Below are 19,656 nucleotides of genomic sequence, written 5' to 3'. Positions count from 1 at the left end.
ATGAAAACACTTTCCACTGCAGAGCCACAAAAAGAAAAAGAGAAGCAGCAGCCATGCCTTGATCCCGGACATCAAGTGGAATAGCTAGGCCACCAGTTTTATTTGTGGCGTCGAGCACCCGGCAGGATTTCGCTCATTCGCTATGGTTTAGAGTCACACATCACACTATATGGCTATGCTATGGTCCGGCTGCCCCCCCCCCCCTCTCCCCCCTCATTTTTAATGGACACCGTACTCGTTTGCCCTTAAGCTGCACGTGGCTACTTTATGCATGTGTGAAATGGATTAGAACGCAGAGAAAGCAGGGTCATTTTCAGCTTTGAAAATTGGCACCCGAAAGAAAAGGCTAAGGAGTGGTTTATCAAGTGAATCAGCAATACGCAAAGGTTCCCGGAAAGACTTCCACAACACAAAAATGGTGTCCAGAAATGCGAAGCTGCACGCAGCACCGAACGACGCTGAAAAAAAAAACGTTTTTTTTTTCTTTTTTAGATAGAGGCGCCTACGAGCTACACGCGAAACCATCACAGTGGGGGCACTCCCGAACGCGTACACCCGCGCAGCAGATGACACCGAACCAGTCTTGAACCCTCGATGATCTCTCCTAGCCCACGTAACAGTTAAATGATGTATTGAGGCACCGGCGTAGTCTGGTGTTATAAAATGCAGGTGTTTGCTGCGTACTGCTGTGGATTAGTTTTTGTCAGCGAAAGTTAACTGCACTTTTCTTAAGTGCAGTTGAGTCGCTACGCGGTGGAATCAGTGACGACGCCAAGGGGAGCCGAGGGCTGGCGTCACCCACTCCAAAAATTTGGGGAACTTTATAAAAAAATGCCGAGCGCTTCCTTCAGCCCTCATTAGGCTCCCTCGCCGATCAGCATGTGTGTGAAGCTGTAGCCGCTGCATTTTATGCATTTTTTATTTTTCTATATTTGTGAGCAGCAATGCCACAGCGGCATCACGTCTCCCGAACCCGCTATGAAGATCTGGCGCCGTCCTTGGGTGGAATGCGCTGTTCACGCGCGAAAGCGTGTTTGCAAACCATGCAAAGAGCCAGCACTATCAGCCCTCCAGGTATGTCATCTGTGTCTCCGAAATTTTTTCTGTTATATCATATACCTTGGCGTCACCTTTTCTACTCGCTTGGCACATGTAACGAACATGTAAAGATGCCGATCGCACCCTTGGCTACATGCGTAGACGCTTGCGCCTCGTCCCTGCCTCTGTTAAAAATGTAACTTATCTTACATTTGTTCGGCCTAGGCTAGAATACGCGTGCTCAGTCTGGCACCCTCACAAATCTAACCTTTGCAAAATTCTGGAATCAGTTCAAAATCGCGCAGCCAGATTTATTCTTCCAGATTACTCTTATCACTCAAGCCTACTGCTCTTAAATCTCAGGCACACCTTACTAATCTCGAATTGAAACGTTGCATCTTTAGGCTCTGCCTTTTTTCACAAATTTTATCATTCATCACTTGATGTTTCAGCCATCTTACCAGCTCATCGCTTATCAAGACATATCAGCCACCACAAAGTCGTCTGCCTTCCTTCAGCACAGACTACAACTCATCTTCGCTCGTCAAAACTGCTCGGGACTGGAATAATCTGCCATTCGATTCTGTGCGCCACTCCAATCCATCTCAATTCAAGGCCACCATCGGATCATTGTTCAAATGATCAATCAGCCCATCCCTCATCTAATACCCAATTTCCCGGGGCATTTGAGGTACTGATAATAAAATTTAGTGGCAGCCGGGAAATTCTGGCCTCCTAGATTGCTTCTCTGGGGATTTTTCGCTCACAGACAACGACGCCGATGACGACGTCAGATAGCTCCATGCTGTCCCGCAGAGACCGGACTGGAAAGCGCGCTGGCCAACTAATCCAGATTTTCGTCCCGCCCTTGATATGCCGCTTGACGTCCCATGGTTTGTAAAAAGCGCGAGATCGTTAGAGTAGGTAGGAACTCGGAGGAGTTCCTGTGTGCTTTACCGCGGAAACCAGAGAATCTTCTTACTACGTTTCCCTACCTTTTCTTTTTCATTTTTGGTAAAACTTTTTTTCTGCGATATTCCCCCATCCCCCGGTCGTCATTTGGCTTGAGCACTTCCCGAAGAACTTTTCTGACTACGCCACGTGCAGCTCTGTTAAGCCCTCAGCACATGCTCAAGAGCGGTATGTACCTGTCACATTGTTTATGGTGCTCTCCTTTTCATCGTGTCTCTCGGTATTCCTTTATATTACCTCGTCCCGAGAAAAATTGTTCCTGCAGAGGGTAAGAGCAGCCACGGCAAAGGCATCGCTATCACGGACATAAGACAGTCTACCGTGTTACCGCTACCAGAATACTGGGAGTCAGCGCGCAGCCAATGCGCATGCGCAAATCACCTTGACGGCAACAGGTACCCGGCAGCTGAGCGCGTCTGCAGCATCGGGACCAATCAGAGCGCGCTCACCGGCGTTTGGCGTGCTTCGGTGCTGCGGTAGCTGCAACGGTAACACGGTATGCTATAAAGGTTTTTATTTAGAGAGTTATAGCATAGCGTGATCCGATACCGCTAGGTACACGCTGATTGGTCCCGACGCGGCTGGCGCGCACGCAGCTGACGGGCACGTGGCGCCATCTGTCGTCCCCAGGACGATCTGCGCATGCGCAGTGGCGCCTCGCAGAAGCGGATCACGGTAGCGGTTCGCACTATGCTATAACTCTCTATTAACGCGATAGCGTTAAGGAGCTCGTATCGTAGAAAATCGGGTGTCAGCGACGCCGGAACCGTTGACCGTAAGCGAAAAATTCACGAAAAATCCTGAGAAGCAACCTAGAAGGCAGGCGGACCACCAAGGTCACGTTACCTTGCGACGTCATCGCAACCTGCCCACCGGATTGTGAGCGAACTGTCCACCACTGCACGTGGCAGTTTAATGATTGGTCGAGTGGTTGCTCGGGAGGAGCAATCTGGGTCTCAGAAGGCCCACCGATGGCAGCACCTGCCGTCACAGGGCAGTAACGCATCGCTTAACCACTGCACCACTGCGCCAGGAGGGTTATGACGACTCCCATGGATATATGAATGTAAAGTAGAGAACGACCAATTATTCTGCAATATGGGAATTGACCCATTACGCTATTTTGTCAGGCGGAGCCTAAATGTCCCCTCCCTCCATTTATCTGCTCTTATTAGTCGACCCGGCCACACCCTGACCATGTGGTCAGGTGCCGACCAATAGGAGCGGGCTCTGAGACTGTTTTGCGACTGTCGTAATTCGGCCACAGGACGCGCAGCCGCTCACTGCGCATGCGTCACCAGAGTGGCGCATCTATTTTCGCGCGCCAAGAGGTGCTCGTCTGGAAGTACGACGAGTCGGCAAGTTGGGGTGCTTAGCGGCGTATATGCCGCCACTTTGATAAAGCGCCGGCAATTTTTTCTTTTCGGATTTTGCCAGTTGCGGGCGGCTGGAGCTTTTCTTCGCGTATCAACCCAAGATTGGAGCAATGTTCCAGGGACATTATCAGACGACCGTCCGTTCTAATAGAATCGCGCACTTCTGTCCCCCAAAACATAATAGTTTCTAAATATTACCCAGAGGGAAAGCTAGCGCCACTGTCTATGCGAGTTTCTTTTCATCCACCGCGGGAATGCCGGGAAGACAAGATTTTGTGCTTGGCTTGGCTAGTGTTAGGCCGAAAGCATAGATTGTACCTCAATATGGCTAGTTGAGCCGTGATGCTCTCCTTTGCGCCCAGATTAAGCTATTTCTTTAATAGATTTAACGCAAATGAAAGTTTGTCGTTAGGCTGGTGCAAAAACTTTCGCAGCACTTCTTCGAGTCTTATTTTAACAGCTGCATCTACGATTTACGCACAGCCTTAACCAAGGCAAGTAAGAATCCTCGTCTTCCCGGCATTCCTGCACCTATCTGTGGTGGATGAAGTGCAGTGCTGCCAGCTTTCTCTCTATGCCCCTTGCCTTGGCATGTGAACTACCAGCGATCTATGGACGTCAAGTAGTGAATGACCAATTCTGCATATATGGGCATTAACGCTATTGCGTCATACCCCTAAGGCAGAGCTACAACAGATAATTCCAACACATACAAACGATCCATCGAGGATCGCCTAAGAACCTAAGAACTTTTTTTCACGAGGCTTTTGCTCGCAAGGTGGCAGTCTGCAAGTAATTTCTGCAGCGCATATGCTTTCAGCCCATGTACAGTCTCTTACAACACGTCCAATACTTGTCAACATGTCTGCAATACATGGCAGACTCTCCAGCCTTATTTCACAGTAGGTGGCTTAATATCCCAATGTTGCATTAGAGAAAGTCGTATGAAAGAACCAATAGTGGAAAGCACTGGATTTATTTGAACCAACCTCTTTAAACGGCACCAGCCTTGCGCAGTAATTTGGCATTTTTACATTTTGCCTTCATCGAAACACTTGCTGTGGCTGGGATTAGATCCTGTGACAGAGTTGAGCAGCCGAATTCCACAGCAACTGAGCCCTCACAGCAGGCGATTTCAGACTAATATGAGTCACTTGTAAAGAAAATCTTCACTGAGGTGCACAACGCGAGAGAAGTGAACAAAAACGAAACAGAGCAAGTGCTTTTTCAACCGTTGTTTCTCGCACATTGTGTGCCTCTAAATATGCTTCACCAAATAGCCTTCACCTAGTAAAGAACCATGACCCATGATGCAATAAAAAATCCATTTACTTCTTCCAGGACCACACGAAAATGGCATCAAAAGAGCAGACAGTCACAGGTTGGGACACGCAGGGTCTTTAAGCAAGGCCCTTTGTCGGAATTTGGGGCCGAGCCATCATTGGTGCGCCTTCCACAGCCTTTGGCTCCCGTCTAGAAACACCAGCCATGCAGTCGACTAGCAGAGCAAATGCCCAGCAGGGAGCGCAGCTTCATGACAGACAGCCCATACTGCTAGAGCAAAACCTTTTTACAAGGCTTCACTTAGCAGTCGTTGCTGGTGCCAAGAGCTCGCTTTAAAACCTAGGAGACCGGGAAGAAAGAAGTACAGTGTGGTTATTTTACTAGGAATAAATGCACGACTACGAATCTTGATGTAAATATACATCGAACTGATCACATTTGTTGGCAGTTGCTGTGGCGGTATATGTATAACCAGAGACAAAATAGCCAGAGGCATGCGACAGGAGGCAAAATCCGGCAGGACTGCACTGCCAGGCCATCAGATGATGCACTTCTGGTGTTGAGATCTTGTTGTACGTATGTACCTCCTTTTCGTACTCACAACCACGCCTTTTTCCTAAACTTGAGTATTACAAGCTGGTGACAAGTTGCACTAGGCACGAGGGGTCGCATCTTTTTAACCGCCATGTAGCGCGCGTAATTCGGCAGCGCACAAAGGGAAATGAAGCGTGCAATGTTAGCTTTGTCGTGACACTTTCCTATGTTTCACAGCATCACCTGTCAGCTTATCTTACTCGAGTTTTATGGTGCAGGTAGTCTGCAGATAAACTCAGCCCATCCAGCCAGGAACCCCACATTTCCCAGTAGAAGCAGTCTTTGTATGTCGAGAGTTACTGATCGCGACAGCTGTGAATTATTCAAGGACATCGAACACACTACCCAACTACCCAACGCCCGCCCTCTCCCCCCACATCCCCCACCAAGACTGAACCCTGTTTTCTGACATTCCACCCTTCCTCCATGCCAGCTATAACGTGATGCTAGCTAATGCTGCACACTTACATTAACTGGTAACCCTCCTGCAAGTTTTCTTTTTTCAACGTTCTTGCATTTATCAAGGCTCACACACTGTCATATTTTTGTTTATCAGGCAGGGCGCATTACAATTTCACTTTTGTCAGATGTGGCTGGACTGCTTGGAGGAGTCGTGACTACAAGTGACACATAAAACAATGTATGGGACTATTCGCAAAAAGAAAGAAGTGGTAGGGTTTTAACATACTTAAACCAAGTAGATGTGCAAAAGAATGTGTTTATCCTGGCTGGCGAATGGTTTTGCTTTGCTGGGTCATCAGCACGTCTGGTGACGATATTAGACCCAGGTTAAGCTCCAATCATGGTAAGCTGATCTGATCTGTTCACGCCGCAGATGGAAGTTGATGAAGATGATGATGTGCGATGCACAGCGCGAGGGTGTCTTGCAGTTTAACACACGGCGTGACCGGCTGCAGCAATAGCATAGTGCTTTCCTGATATGGCTAGCAAATCTGATCTGTTTGCATCGCTGCCGGTTCGAAGCCCAGTCGTAGCGATGTTTATTTATATTTATTTTATTTCTCCATGAGCCAAGGTCACCCTCAAGGCCAAGCTTCACAAAAACTCTGTGAGCTGGTTAGACCTTGTGGTGTAGTGCTTTCGCACTAAAGATGTTTGACTCAATGCATCTTTTCGGCATGCTTGTTCTCATTTGCAGATAAGATGTTCCCCTTAAACCCACGAAAACAGCAATGAAGGGAGGCTATAATGCACACTGAGCCAGCTCTTCGTCGCAACAGGTGAGGAAGGTTATCTGCCTAATCACTGCAGAGCAAACCGCACACGCTTCAGGCCCGTTATGCACCACTGTAATGCATGCGTAAAAAACAGCAATGTCTCGAGTCTAGCACTGCATTTCACCAGCTTTCACATCGGAACCGTGGAAAGAGGTACGGCTGTGAGCACGAAGGGCAGTACGTGCATACACCGAGGTCTCAACACAAGAACAGCAACCTCAGATGGTGCAGTAATGCAGTTTTGCTGGACTTTGCCGCCTGTTGCATGCCCTGCCTTGTTTTGTCACTGGTTGCACATGGGGAAGGCCAGTAACTGCACGGATTTGCACAACTGCTGCCTGCAGTATTAGAAAACCAAAGGCTAAAAGCCAGCAAAGCCACTATTAGACAAAGCGTTTACAGACATAACGAAAAAAGTACAACTATCTGCTTACTTAAAACAGAGTGCTGATAGGCATTATCTGCAAGTATATCTAGAAGCAGGAAGCACAATCAGCATTGTGTGCCAGCAGCATATCTAGCCCCCTAGCATTAAGGCAACCTGGCATTGGGTTTCAAAGATAACATATGCTCTGCTTCATGACTGACATATAAATGACATTTCTCATAGTGCACCACTCATGAGGGGGACATTTTTGTCTCATCACAGTTCTTATAGTGGAACCAATGAAACAAAGAGATAGATGGATAAGTCATGGGTTGCGCTGCAGCACTAGTCAAATCTGCATTTGGAGATTTGTAATGGGTAAAAGCCAGCAGCAACCGAAGCAACTTGCCGCTGGCTGGCTATTCACATGCACAAGGTATAATGAAAGCAGGGCGTTCTGACCTGGCTACTACTGTGTGCCGGTGACAGGCTGCACAGGCTTCCCTTCGCTGGCCTCCAGAACTCGAATGACGACCTGGTCACACAAAATAAACAAATGGCAGAAAAACTGTCATTGAGTTTTTAGACATGTTTAGACTCTCTGCAGAAGCATTAACTTGAAGGTGTGGTGATGAAACTTTTCTTTTTTCTCCATGCGAATGATGCACCCACAATGGAACTAAAGCAAGAGTAGACTTACGTGTGTCCAGTAAATGTAGCAGAATTTCCACCGCTGGCTTTCTATTTCTGAGTGCTAAATGTTTTGCATGGTGCAGCTGATAGGCATGCAAAGTATTATGCAACTTGCAAGGGCAAAAAAAATGCTATGATGACACTGATTCTGCTCTTTACATTCCTCCAAGACACAACAAAAAAATATGTCCTAATTTCTTAGCATCTATAAAAAACAGTGTGGTGATGGTGATTTCAATGAGCATCACTGATTTTGGCAATAACACGACATAATAAGGACACGGAATACTGAGCACAGGCATGAAAGTTTCCATCGCCTCCTTCAGGTATGTGTCTTTACAGTGAAATCAATCATGTATTCTCAAAAATTATCCCAGTTTTCACTTTAGTGGTTGCTACCATTTGAAACAAAATAAGGTTGCATGCTTTAAGGTCACAACAAAAATCCCTATTTCCTGTCAGCCACATTTGAAAGTGAACCCCTCTTCAAGCAGAATGTGGATTCTGTAGCTTCTACAATAAACACTGTTGTAGCTTCTACAATAAACACTGTTGTAGCCTCTACAACAAGCACTGTCCCAAGAATATATGCAAGTTTCAGTTCAAGCAAGAATGGTGATTACCTTGAAACTTACTTTACAGAGATTTAAATTTATCTCTAACAATAAAGTGTGTCCGTGTATACAGGCAATTTAAATTTATCTCTAACAATAAAGTGTGTCCGTGTATACAGGCAATAAAGAGACACTATGAAGCCTGTGCTCTCGGTCCTTGAAGATTAGACCATGTTAAATGTGCAATGGCAAAAACGTTGCTTAACTTTATTGCTTTAAATGAAAGTTTGCCCAAATATTAGAGACCTTTAGAATAAAAACTGAAACTGCAATTTGTTTGCTTTGACTACTGGTCTACTGCAGCAAACAGCCACTACAAAGTTTGAGATTCAGAGTAAAATATATTATAATCCATATATAGCCTTCACATATCAGTATTTAAAACAAACCACACAATATTGTGACTGGCATTTAAAGCTGCTTATCAACACAGAGATTATATTTCGGTTTCCAAACAAACAAATCAGTTTTTCACAAAATGGTAGGCACTTGCAAGTATGAAGGTGCACGCGAGCATTTCTTTGCACGCTGCTTTGTGAATGTGAAATGTAAATATGAAGACTCACCTCCTCGAAGTCTGGGAAGCGGTCATTTTTGAGCTTGGAGTAAACCGCGACACCATTGATCTGAACTTCAAAGGACCCTGCAATGGTGACAATGCACACAGTAAAACTCATTTTGCGGACAATGACATCTGCACTCAGCTTATCTGTGCAGGACAAAACTGCGGTTCAGATTGCATCAGTGCTTGTTGTGCTTTCGGATCATCTTCACTGCACCTGCTCAGAGTGCATTGTCACGAAGCATTCAAGCCACTTTTACTGCAACTTTTCACCATGCTGTTCATTAACAGAGGATAAGGTCCTCGGACTGTGGCTACAGCAGTCAACTGCCCTCAAGGCCTACTACGCCATTTCTGAGAGCGACTGGCTTGAGTGACATTGACTGTGCTTTTCACCCCTTCTCTTCTCAATCCCCTCACACCTCCTACCCAGTGGAGGGTAGCCAAAAGAAACACCCTTCTGGTTAACATCCCTGCCTTCCTTCCTCTTTATCCTCTCTCTCTCTCTCTCACCATGCTCTACAAGCAATGATCTCTGCAGCATGATCACCTACTGATTATTAAAAGTAATTTTCAATGGTTTGCAGAAACAATGTTCCTCAATTACCTGCACATGGTTGCACAATGCAAAAAAGCAAGAAAAACAAGGTTATGCATTTTGATCAGGCCGTTATTTGCTATTTGCACACTAAGCTTCAGCTTTCAGAATATGCTATCCTATCATTTCAGTAAGGTCAAAATGTTATGTTCTGAGGTATTAAAACAAATACCTGCTTTAGGCAATGCAAGCTTTGTGTACTCAGTTACACTCCATAGTACTTCACAGGATCTGAAAGCCAAGATTTCCCCCCCCCCCCCCTCCCCATATACAAAAGTAAAAAATTTGTGTTAATGCAGATTGATCTGCAGCGTGGGTACCATGGTAAAGAATTTTTTCCCAACGGTAGTTTTGTGCCCTCTTCCTTCATTAAACACATGAATCTACCCAAAATTTTAATGCCAGGATCTCTGTTCACCTGCACGCGCTGGTTCACAACCCATTCAACACTTCATTTTTCAGCAATACTTCATTTTTAACTGCTGTGGCCTCTAAATTAATTGCTGAGAAGCATCACTCCGTCGGTGAGCACTACATGAACTGCGAATCATGCATCATGGCAGCAATGTTCTTAAAGGGGGACACGCGGGTGAAAAATGGTATCTTTTTGCTTGTTTTCTTATATGTAAGCCTTCCTGTTTCATGTCCACAGTCGACTATAGGCAAGAAATTGCTATAAACTGTGATGTAAACACACCAAGTGACCTAAAATGAGCAGCATTGAGCTACTTTCATGACGGCAACAAATTTGAAAAGCCGTGCCTCCTGTCACTGCGACACTGCAGGCAAGTAGAGAAAACCGTCTTGTTTTGGAAGCGTCCACAGCCAGTTTCATACCTCAAAACAGAAATTGGACACTAGTGTTAGTGTTTTTCATGCCCCCAGAAGCCTCATGACCACTGTCTTTTTAAATCACTTGGTACGCATTTTCTTTGTTATCATTTTCATATTTTCATATGCAACATCAGTGCTTGTGTATGACATTCCTCCACTTGTGCTTGTCGCATTACAATGAAATTTGGTACAAATTTACTTTATTATATGCAGAATACAGTTATACTATTTTATTTCAATTTCTGATAGCAAAAGGAATTCCCAATTTTTTTACAACCATTGCAGCCCCATCAAAGAGATTTTAAACAGAATAATTTTTTTAATTAAAAAATTCTGAACATGGCGCACTTTCCCTCACTGCATAAAAGGAATCACAGCAAGTAAAACGAGATATTTTTCAGTGCTGTCGTATGTCTATAGTGACGCCAAATGGGTGCACAAAAATATCCCTATATTTCAAATGAATGACTTTCAAAAATTGAACCAAGCAAGAGCGGCCAAAATTGACAACAGATGTTCTAATTGAAAAGATAGGACAGAAATTTATCAACTGTGAATTTTTCAGTCGCCTGGCACAAATATTAACAAAACATATTTGTTGTAAGGCATGTCCCCTTAACTTCACTGATTGGGCTCAAAACGAAGCTAAGTTACTCCTCCATTTCTGCCACTCCCTTCCTTCCTCCATGGTGTACTTTTGTCATGACCAATGTACTGTAATGACAAAATGGCGACACAGATGGAAAAACATGGTTGCATGTGCCCGTGGCAGAATTGAATTGTAAGAATCTGGAATATACATACAACTTCTTGCACCCAATGCCCAAGTACTGAAAAGGGGCCAGCTATGCAGCACATAGTATTTGTAGCTGTAGCTGTAGATACAACTGAACTTTTTATAATTAACAGAGGAGTTAGGACAGCCAATTAAAAAGCCGCAAGTTTGCAAACATGCACTGACAACAAACGTGCACTCACTTGTACGCCCTGTGGCACCTGTCACAGTGGCATGGGGTACTTTTGCGAGGATCCGCCGTTTCAGGTCCTCAAAACGGGGGGCGTAACCTCATCCACCACTAGGAAGCAAAAAAGTGGACAACCAGTTTTGTTGATTCCCATATAAAGCACTGACAGTTATGTGCAACTATGTCACACATGGCTACAATACAAGGGAGAACCAGTGAGCAAGAAGACAACATAAGAATGTCCTAAACATTAATTATCAAACTTGAAAGAACTTTTGCACCCTATAAGGTGGCCTGTTTATCAAGTGTATTAAGTGACCAACAACTTTCGGGAAACTTGTAAATGCTTGACACAGGAAATAGAACAGTGTCATGAAAGGATGGAAGACAACACTTTGTGCACAGAACTGAGCAATCCAGAATGTTGCTAACAAAAGAACAATGCTATAAAGGGCAACAATAACAAATATGCTGAGCAAAGAGCCTGGAAAGACTGTATGCACTGCACAATTGCCTCAGCCTACTTTTACTCAACTAACCTAGTCAAAGTGGTCTTGGGAAATTGCGAACGATGTAATATATAGTTTTCTGGGCATTATGCTATACATATATGTTATTGTCTTTCATAGCATTTTTCACTTGTTAGCAACATTCATAATTGCTTAGTGCTATCTGAGGTGCACTTTTTCTTTACGTGAATAGCTTTATTCACGGAATCTCTGTGCACTGAATGTGCAGTCCATCCAAAACCTTGCAGTCCATGTTTCAACAGAACAGCCTTAAAACTTGTAGTTAGATGTAGCTGATGCAACTTGTGATGAAGAATAGTGTACGTTATGTAATCATTTGCGTTCAGTGCTCATCATAAGTGGCACAACGACATGCTGCGGAACAGGCATGTACACTTTAGGGGAAATCAGCCATTGTGTTGCCGCTAGGTACGCCTGGAGATGCGTTATTAGTCGGATAAGTTGGCTACCCTATGGGTACTGCGAGAAAAAAAATTAGGCCGCTCCGAATGGTTGTTCTATTCGTACCTATAACAATTAAATTCCACAAGGTGACGGTATTAACACGCGCTTCGGCAGCGGAATCATATAGTTAGTGTCTACTTCTCGCCAGATGCATCGCTCTTTTCAACAACTCAGCAGCTGCGCACTTGCAAACCTTGGCAGAAAGCCGCGCTCCGACCGGCACGCGCGTATCGTTTTCCCACCTGCGCGCGCTTGCTTCTGTTTCTTTCCGGTCGACTTTTATGGCCATGTGATGGAATTCGACTTTCGACTAACCGTATGCCGAAATGCGCACGGTCGTTGGCTGAGTCATCTGGAAGCTAAGCGACTATATCAACTAATATTCGCCGAAAATTAATAATCGATCACCTTGCGCGACCGAACGGCTGCACGGAAGGTCCGTATAAACACGCCCATTCAGAAAACGCGTGATCGTGCACGCGATTCTTGCACTGATAGAAATGCATGCGTAGTACAAGCTTGATCATTCGAAACTCTCTTCCTGACCATTTCGCTCGGCTAGAAGCATAGCTAGGACGGCCTGAAACAAGTGTCGACACTCTTGTGTGCCGCGCTGACAAAAACAAAGGCGCACGCACTTACCAGTACTCAACATGCACTTTCACTGGCGCCTGTCCTGCCATTCTGGATTTAGATAGGAGGCTTCTTGCAGAACCTATGAGGTGAAAGCAAGCTTCCCAACGTCCGCCGCCGATGCAGGAAGGTTAAAGAATGCTGCTGCTGCTGCTAGCGGACTGGTGCCGGCAGCGCGGGCGGGCGGGCGTGCCGCCAAGTTAACCTCCTCTCCCTTTCCTCCTCTGATCAGCCAGCCTGCGGTCGCGGGCCAAGCCAACAAGCACGGCGTGTCGGTGCTACCGCTGCTTCCTCGGAGGGCGTACATAGGGCGTGTCCGCGGCGATTCGTCGAATCCGAACAGAACACGTAACTAGAGCAACGAATACAAAGTATAATTAGCTCCAGAGAACCTGACTCGCAGGAAAATAATTTTCAAAGTCCAGCCAGCGGCGGTCACTGCGTTCGGCTGCTGGGCACGATCGAGGTCCAGGCGGCCGCGTTTCGATAAAGGCGAAATGAGAAAGCACGAAAACGCTTAATTGTGGCGCGTTGTATAGTCGCAGGAGCTCAGTCATAGACGCCCACCGTGAGTGATCCTGCGCCTTTAATCTAACCCCCCTCCCCTCTATGAAAAGCAGACCTAGCCGCGCAGTTGGGACTCGGAAGAGCGCCAGCCAAAACGATAAGCAGCGCGTATTACAAGCGCATATGTCAAGCGAGCACATATGCGAACTTCAGCACGAGCTCAAAAACGGTGTCGCTTTTGAAATGTTTTTCGTGCTCTGGTCACCGTGTCCTTTCGACTTCCAGTTGTATCTCGTACGCACATACGTAGTACGAGACAATGTTTCTGCACAGAGGGTGGCAGCAGTGACGGTTGCACCATATGGAGCGCGTCACACACGCCATTTTGATAGGCAGAGCTTAGTTTGCAAGTCCTGCCTGCGCTTCCCAGCCATAAACATACTACATCGTCGGCAGACTCGAATCCGCGCACGGGTTGAACTGGTCGGATTGAACCAAAAAAAAAAAAAGAACGAAGAAAATACGCCAATTCAGTATTCGGTTTTAATCGAAAAAGGTCAGTAAATATTTGGCATATACGGCGCAGCTAGCAGGCTATCGAATCGGAGGAACAAAGCGCGGAAGTCAGTGTTGGAGTAGCGTGCCTTGTCGCCACGCCGTCATCACTTGCTTTCGCTGCATGCGAGGCCACTCGAAACTGCGCAGAAGTGTTACGAAAAAGTGCCATGTTCTGGCTGCAACGGCTGAGCGGCATTTCCATATCGCTGTCGTTAGCACGCAGACCACGTGATGTCCCCTATGCTCCGTTTTGTTTCTTAGAAACTCAATGGCCCCCGCCCAACCTAGCACAGCAACCCCGATAACACGTAACCAATCTTTTAGAAATTACCATCAACTTGCGCTTTTGTTCAACGTAAGTCCATCATTTACCTTTCGTTACCTTTTTTCTTTTAACTGGCGATATAGCCAACCGGAACCCCTTTCTGGTTAACATCCCTGCCTTTCCCTCCTCTCTTTATCTATCTGGCGATAGCATTTCCTTCTGCAAGTACATATATATATATATATATATATATATATATATATATATATATATATATATATATATATATATATATATATATATATATATATATATAAGCAATTTACCAGTAATTACGACAATTTGTGCGTTAATTACAGGCAAATTTAATGCTGAGAAGCCAAGATAAATTATAAGTGGCCCGCACATGAATACGACGTTGTTGCCGAAAAAGAAAAAAAAATAAGAGGACAAAGCATTGGTGTACGAGTCATCACGAGTGATCGAGCTCGACGCAGGTTGTGCACTGAGAAATGAAACGGAAGACGCGCCTCTGAGCGCTGGTTCCACAAAAGCCCGATCGAAACACTCGGGCACTCAGTTCGAATACCTGTCGCGAGCTAGACTCAAACTTTGCTTTGTGCAACGAGAACTCGTATGACAACACCCGGAAGGATGCACGACGCACGGTTGCGACATAATTTTGATACGAAAATTAACAAAAAAAAAACGAAAACTGTGTTCTGAAATAAGCATCCTAAGAATTAGACCACCGAATTTTCAAAAAAAAAATACCATGGTGCGACCCCTATTATAATGCACATCCAACAAACGGTTAAAAGGATCCGCGCCAGAGCTCAGCCTGGCGAGCTATCGCATGCAAGAGGTAGTCCTGCGCAGCGCACAGTGCTCACAGAGCACAAAAGTCTTCTTCGTTTCTCTAGGCTCCGTAATCGTGACATGATACTGCAGCTTTTTAATTTAATTGGTTTTGGGGGAAAGGAAATGGCGCAGTATCTGTCTCATATATCGTTGGACACCTGAACCGCGCCGTAAGGGAAGGGATAAAGGAGATAGTGAAAGAAGAAACAGGTGCCGTAGTGGAGGGCTCCGGCATAATTTCGACCACCTGGGGATCTTTAACGTGCACTGACATCGCACAGCACACGGGCGCCTTAGCGTTTTTCCTCCATAAAAGCGCAGCCGCCGCGGTCGGCTTCGAACCCGGGAACTCCGGATCAGTAGTCGAGCGCCCTAACCACTGAGCCACCGCGGCGGGGCTGGCGTTGGGATCAGTGCTTGCACAAACCAGCACCACCAACCATGACAGTGTTAGGTGGCGCGTTGCTATGGCCAAATAACTGCGCCACCTTCGGCGCTCGCTAGCACGGTGATGGTGGACGTTGAGGGCAAGGGAGGAGTCAGGATGAGCGAGATGGGAAAAGCTATATGCTGTGCAATTTAATTCTGCCATTCTTGCCACACTTTGAGCTGAAATTCTTTTGGGATGAAATTGATCATGAGATCTGGTCTCCAACACTCTTGCCGTGACTATAAGATGCTCGTTCAGGGTCCCTTCAAAGGGATGGCCAACTCCGTCTAATTTGTGGTGTCAGTGAAATTAGCAGACGCTTTAGCATGGCCAAGTGCAGAATATCGCGGAACAGCGTTAGTTACGGTGGGCACTTAGGTACTTACGTGCTGTGAATGCGAAGCATCCTTTCACCTAAGGTCTTACCATGAAAGTTTTACCTTAAAAGTCTTCACCCAAGTGAAGGCCTGCAGGCTGCCCGCAACCCGATGGGCAGGAGGGCCGCCTGCCACAAAGCACTGTATGCACGCGTACGCCCGAAATAAAAAAAAAAGCGCCTAGTACTGCTACTGCGCTGTAGAATTCTTGCTGGAGGATATTCGTGAAGCGGGGTCCTTTAACATCCCGGGCATAACACAACTTTATTACAGCCCCTTTAATCTTCGACATAGTTCTGGGAGGCGGAAATTAGAAAACAGATGAGACAAATCGAACGGTTATTTTTAAACACTACATTAGGCGTCGCAAGGTGGAGAGATCAATCTGATCGACGTCACCAACTTGAGTGACATCGCAGGTGCTTTGGAAAGTGGAAGGGGATTGACCACGTCACGAGAATCGGTCGTCATGGACCGAAGGGCTTCCTTTGACGGGCATTTGCCACAGCATTCTCGAAAGACAGAGGGAGAAAAACATTTGATGATGATGATAGTGAATGTTTATGGCGCAAGGGCATCTGCGGCCTAAGAGCGCCATGACACAAGGTATTTTCGTTGGCTCAAGGTGGGGACAAAGACCCATTTCCCAAGCATTTCACCGTCTTAAGCCGAGCACCAGGCCAGGGGAAACTTGTACTTATTGTATCATCGGTCGGTACCCGGGAGAAAAACATTTCCCTACCCTAGCTCGGGTTCTCTAGTTCCTGCCGCATAGTCAGCGTAGACCCGGACCATGAGCATGAAATACCTAGGAGATTGAAGCCATTCATCAGAATGGGGCGGGCCCAGGGAGAGAAATGGTCCAGTGTAAAAAGGTCAAGGAAGTGCAGGTTACATCCTGCCAATTAAGGAGGCAGGCTTAGCAGGGGAAGTCCCTTGGGGAGCGCAGCACACACACACACACACACACACACACACACACACACACACACACACACACACACACACACACACACACACACACACACACACACACACACACACACACACACACACACACACACACACACACACACACACACACACACACACACACACACACACACACACACACACACACACCTCCGTTGGCACTTGGCTGGGTGTTTACTCTTGGAGCGAAGTGACAGGGTGATCACAGCTGGCGTAGGGCAGTTTTAATTGGAGATCGATGGAAGAGACCCTTATCATGTAGTGTGGTGGACGGACGCAGCTGGGCTGATGACATGATGGATACTATTTTTAAATGTCCGCCATCGCTGACTCGCTCTGAAGAAACTGCCTTTTTATTCAAGTGAATTTTTAAACGCCACAAACACTCCCAACATTCTGAAAGGCACTCCCGCGACGCACCGTTCATGTTCGACGCCTGTGAGACTAAATTTTAACGGTCAGCCGCAATAAAAGCGCACGTGCTCCCCAAAGGTCGGCGCCTTGAGTCTGCCTGAAGGAATGCTCATATCCGATTTGTACGGTGCAGTTTTCTAGCACAATACAATGTACGACTGCGGCTTTTTGTGTATAGGGCACGGAGCCATTGCTGCAAATTCTTCGCGAAACAACGATCGAGGCTTATCTCATGTACGATAGCCACGTCTATAAAATGGTGACATTTTGCAGTAGTTAAATTTGAAAGAGGAATGGTGGCCTTTGAGTGCTGTATTAGTGTGGCGAAAGCGTCACGTGCTTATCCGTCTCACTCGAGCCAGAGCAGCGACGGACGGGACAGGGGTCACGTGGGCGTCACCGTGTGCGCGCCACAGTCACGCGCTTTTCGAACTACGCGCGGGATGGTCACAGCGCAGAGTATTCATTCTTCGTAAGTCTGAAAACTGATGCGGCTATTACTTGCGCCCGTGTGCTGTGCGATGCCAGTGCACGTTAAAGATCGCCAGGTGGTCGAAATTCATCCGGAGCCCTCCACTACGGCACCTCTTCATTCATTCCCTCCTTTATCCCTTCCCTTACGGCGCGGTTCAGGTGTCCAACGATATATGAGATACTGCGCCATTTCCTTTCCCCAAAAAACCAATTATTACTATTACTTGCGAGCTGCGACGAGCTACAAATCAATTACAGCCAGGCGCCTAACTGTAACAGTTAGAAAGGCAACTATTAACATTTAGGCAACCATAAAACTAGTTCCGCCACCAATGACAGGTCATAGCATAGCCGATCGCTACCACGCGTCGTCAGTGCGTACGCGCAGATTGGTCTCGACGCTGCCGGCGGGCTCGCAGTTTGCAGGCACCTGGCGCTCCCTGGGCGATCTGCGCATGCGCATTGACTACCCGCGGAGGCGTATCGCGTTATGCTGCATTATCGTTTGGTTTATGCCGGTTTAACGTCCCAAAGCGACTCAGACTATGAGACGCCGTAGTGAAGGGCTCGGGAATTTTGACCACCTGGAGTTACTTAACGCGCACTGACGTCGCACAATACACGGGCCTCTAGATTACATTGTATTATACTAGGTCGCAAAAATCCACCGCGGTGACGTTCGACAATGCCGCGGGACGAATCCGTTTCGGCGAACGAACTTCGATGTAGGCAAAATCCGCGCACGTTAGAGAGCCTCAGGCGGTCTAAAATTTATCCGGAGCACTCCACTATAGCGTCCCTCATAGCCCATGCATGTGTGTACCGCTGCGGGACGGTTTTAAGCCGCACATGCCACTGAGCATCTATTATGGCGCTACGGATATATCTTTACCTCAAAAATCTTTTAAAAATTACTGGCGAATTTCGCTGAAAAAGAGGGACCCATCAGAAGCCCCACCGATGCATGAAGCGCGCTGAAGTCAAATACGTTTACATCATTCATATCGAAGGGATGAACATCGACGCAGGCAGGGTAGAATTTACGGCGGTGAGGAAACAAGCAGCCCATTGTCTGATATAACAGATATTGCAGTTCGGATTCATATGGGCTGCTCCGATGTAGCAGCACTACTTCCGGAGCGTCAAGGACGGTGCGACTCGTTTGCAAACAGACACCGTGCCAAGCACGCTGCGGCGTCGGACGCAGCACATGCGACGTTCCCTGAATAGCTCTTGCACATTTTGTTTCCAATAGTCTGGAAACAGGTGGGCGCGACGAAGGCTGTTTTTACCGCTGCTGGGAATGCGCAACGTCGACAGACACGTGCGTAAATGCGCTGCGCCAGTGGTTTTAGTGGAAGCGGTCAACTAAACGCCGCGTTGTGCTTGACCTACCTCCAGGCAGACCGCACCGCTTCCTCCATGCAAGCATTCCTGATCCAAAAGTCCCAATAAAGCACCCCCCCCCCCCCCCCCCCCGAAAAACCGGTTCCCGCCGATGGAGACCGGTTTCAGCGCGTCATCAGGCGAGCGCTACGGGGTCGGATGTTTATCACAACGGAGCTCACATGATCCCCCCCCCCCCCCCCCCCCCCCCCCCCCCCCCCCCCCCCCCGCACGCAAGCTCCGCGTGATAAGCGATGATGCACGCGATTAGTTGGCAGCACATTCGCTTTTGGTAAACTCCCCTCCTCCGCCTCCCCGCTCCCTCGAGCCAAACGTCCCCGTGGGACTGGTGCATGCTCCACAAAATCGCGGTACAGAAAGCGACACGAGCTTCGCAGCCGGCCGCCGCAGGGCACTGTTGTCTTGCTTGAGGCCCAATTGCGACGATTGGTGCTCCCATCCTAGGCTTGCCTCATTACCTGGCGGCGGCAGAGCAGGCGTTTGGCCAGGACCTTACATTATGCACGTGTGCTGGAAAAGGTGATCATCAGCTGTTTAATACATCGAGGACAAAATGATTATATGAAGCAACTTGTCAAGAACAAAGCAACAGTTCCTTACTGCTTCAGCACAAGTGATCTTTGCAAGGGCACTATTTAGAAAGCTTAAT

The 19,656-nt window shown here is 47.0% G+C and overlaps 1 long non-coding RNA gene across 1 annotated transcript; it reads right to left on the bottom strand.

The window, feature by feature from the left end:
- Nucleotides 1-4,697: 4,697 nt before the first annotated feature.
- On the bottom strand, nucleotides 4,698-12,978 carry LOC144136655 (uncharacterized). The gene is made up of 5 exons (XR_013315652.1): nucleotides 12,752-12,978; nucleotides 11,149-11,246; nucleotides 8,743-8,819; nucleotides 7,332-7,404; nucleotides 4,698-5,009 (listed from the first exon to the last, which is right to left on the bottom strand). It is a non-coding gene; the product is annotated as an uncharacterized LOC144136655 (long non-coding RNA).
- Nucleotides 12,979-19,656: the final 6,678 nt, after the last annotated feature.

The sequence above is a fragment of the Amblyomma americanum genome, chromosome 6 (assembly GCF_052857255.1).
Source record: "Amblyomma americanum isolate KBUSLIRL-KWMA chromosome 6, ASM5285725v1, whole genome shotgun sequence".
NCBI classification, from domain to species: Eukaryota; Metazoa; Arthropoda; class Arachnida; order Ixodida; family Ixodidae; genus Amblyomma; species Amblyomma americanum.
The sequence above is the reverse complement of the archived record's forward strand: the minus strand, read 5'-3'. Positions and strand labels throughout refer to the sequence as shown.